Source organism: Hipposideros armiger, unplaced genomic scaffold, assembly GCF_001890085.2.
Source record: "Hipposideros armiger isolate ML-2016 unplaced genomic scaffold, ASM189008v1 scaffold_477, whole genome shotgun sequence".
Taxonomy (NCBI): domain Eukaryota; kingdom Metazoa; phylum Chordata; class Mammalia; order Chiroptera; family Hipposideridae; genus Hipposideros; species Hipposideros armiger.
In genome coordinates, this window is record NW_017731827.1 from 989274 (window position 1) to 992539 (window position 3266).

Below are 3266 nucleotides of genomic sequence, written 5' to 3' on the forward strand. Positions count from 1 at the left end.
AAAATCTTTAAAAAAAAATTATTACAGTAAAAGACACATTGCCATTAATTCTCCTCAAAATGCTCCCCCTCACTTTGAACACATTTATCCCATTGTCTTTTGCCACTTTCTGAAGCAGTTCTGGAAGTCCTCTTTCATGAGTGTCCTTTTGGTTGAGCTGTCGTGGCTGCCTTGATGTCCTGAATCATTTTGACTTTGGGGAAGAGCCAGAAGCTGCATGGTGCCAGATCCGGTGAATAAGGTGGATGAGGACACACCGTAATGTTTTCATTTGACAGAAATTGCCATATACCAGAAGTGATGTGTGACACGAGTGTTGTCATGATAGAGGATGATTTATGACACACTTTAAAGCACATCTTCTCTCAACGATAGCTCACACCCGACTGACTGCACTGAACAAATTGAAACATGTCACATACAGTTAAATGTAAGGTTTGATGCGCCGCTTCCCATATTGAAGATCCCTGCCTTTCCATTGGGTGGCTCTTGGCAGCAGCATTCACTGTAGTTTTTGATCCCAACAGAAAGGCTCCGTGTCACATATCACTTCTGGTAAGGCAATTTCTGTCAAATAAAAACATTACAGTGTGTCCTCATCCACCTTATTTACTGGATCTGGTACCGTGCGACTTCTGGCTCTTCCCCAAAGTCAAAATGAGCATGAAAGGTAAACGTTTTCAATTGATTCAGGACATTGAGGCGACAGCGCAACTAAAGACACTCACGAAAGAGGACTTCCAGAACTGCTTCAGAAAATGGCAAGAACGATGGGATAAGTGCGTTCAAAGTGAGGGGAAGTATTTTGAGGGGGATTAATGGCAATGTGTCCTTTACTGTAATAAATTTTTTTTATTTAAACATTCACCATATTTTTTTATCTACCTCGTAGTAGAAGTTATGACGGAAGGAGGTTTGCAGGGGTGCTGAGCAGGCTCGGTCTTCAGTACTTGTCACACTCCTTAGTTCCTCAGTTATCCATTTCCATCCTACTTTCCATTCTTAAACTTCCATAAAGCAACCACAACATGTTACTGTCCAACCTAAGACAAATGTATCTCAATCAAACAAGAACATTTGTAACCTTTTCTTAAAAAAAGCCCCAGCAGTTACTGCATCCAGTTCCTACCCCCAGGAGTCTTGAGTGATGTCATTTCTATCCTAGTCATAATCTCATCCTGATATTCTGTAATCTACGCACTAAACTGTACAGTTTACCACCAACAAACCACCCTGGTAGAGGAAGAATTGACACCATTAATAAATGTATGCATGACATAGCAAGATAAAGGCTATAATTCTCATTTCCGCCACAGGTCATGAGGCATTTATAAGATCTTTACCAGCCATTCCATTTTCCCTTTGCCTTCAACAACAACCTCATGTGGGCAGAAGCTTTGACCTAATGCAATCACCTGAGCTACATTCAGGAGGAAGCTGAGCCCATGGTCATTCTGCTCAGACTGGATGGCTCTCATCTGCCATTCGCTTTTACCACCGGCCATGAAATTAAGAAGGTAACCTAGAGGATTTCATGGGATCCAGAGACACACTTCTCCCCATTCCCATTGTACAAGTGTACCCTCCCTCCCCCCACCATAACCAGAATCAATCATTCCAGCCAACACAGAACCACTCCGCTACACACATACCTTTTTTCCTGTTCATTCAGGGCATAAGGAGACTGAAACGGCCAGGTGTCAGTCTCAGTTTCCATATCAGTGGTACCTCTGTGGTGTGCCCTGGTTGAAACAATTATTCTTTTACATACTAAGACCTCTAAATTAGCAGAACCTAAGGTCTTGGGGAAGGGGAGCAAATATTTTATGTTATCCAGCCCCAAGATGCCCTGATCCAAGGATTCTAAAAGAGAGAAACATCAGCTTGCATTGGTTGCTGATTCAGAGCGTATGCCAACTTGAGGCCAGCTCTTCAAAGGTTATCTTCTAGCTGATACTAACCGAGTATCATGGGCCATGTCACCAACCCATAAAGACAGATGATTCTGGCAATAAGAATATGTCACCAGACCAGTAAATCTCATGCTCACCTGTCAATTTCTTTAATTTTTTGGCTGAAAGATGAAGTCTCCGGTCAAAAGCAATGGTCGTTGGACTACCATGATTGTGAATAAGACACTCAGTAAATCCACTAATGCTGCTGCTGGCAGAAACATGGTAGGCAGAGAATGCAAACCCAAAGCTAGAATCAATGTCTGTTCCAGTAAGGGCAAACCTATGCTGCCTCCATAATGAAAGGAAGCCATTGTAACCAACCTGCCACCAGATGGCAGGCTGGTCAGTTCCGATTCAGGTACCATGTCCAAGGCTCAGAGCCACTGCTCTTGACAGCTGGTCACACTCAGCTGTGGCTGGGAGACTAAAGCAGAGACTGCTAATAGTCACTCGATATTCACTGTTCTCTTCTTCCTTAGTAAAATAACCTTGATTTTATTCAGGCCATTGATGTACCTAGCCAAAGAAAACATTTCCCAGCTTCTTTTGCTGCTAGGTGAGGCCACATAATAACTAAATGCTGGCTAGCAAAATGTAAGTGGGGGTGCACCCTTTTTTTTCTTCCATCATTCTTCCTTCTTGCTGCTTGGAATGAGTGTGTGAAGGTTAAAGTTCCCGTAGCCATCTTGGATCATGAGACAAATTTGAAGACGGAGGTTATAAATGAGGAAGGTAGAAAGTGGGTCCCTAAAGACTATGGAGTCCTAGACTAAAAGAGAGATAAAATTATATTTTATTTAAATCATTATTATTTGGAGGTTTCTATAAATAAGTCAAACCTAATTCTAACTGATATATTGGTAAATAATATGGCAAGGGAAATCTAAAATACAACAATAATTACAATAAGTATAAATGGGACACTTTTACAGAAAATGTAAACAACAGAAACTCTCAGAAAAGATCTTTTTCTTTTTTTTTTAAATTGGGGAATTGGGGGAAGGGGAACAGACAAGTTGCTGTCTTTTTGTTCTTCAGTCTAGTTGTGGAGGACGTTGCTTCACTAGCCCAAGTTGGCACCATCATTGCTCTCTTCCCAGGCGAGGCAGATCAGTCGTCAGCTTCTGGACGGCCACTCACTGTGGCTGCTGGCCACTCACGCTGGCTGCTGGCTACACATGGTAGCCCATGGCAACCCACTGCAGCAGAGGTTGCAGCCTACGCCGTTGCTGGCGACTCACAGCAGCCCAGCTCCAGGTTGAGCTGTTGTTCAGCATCTTAGCTGTGGAGGGCAGTGTCACTGGCCCTCAT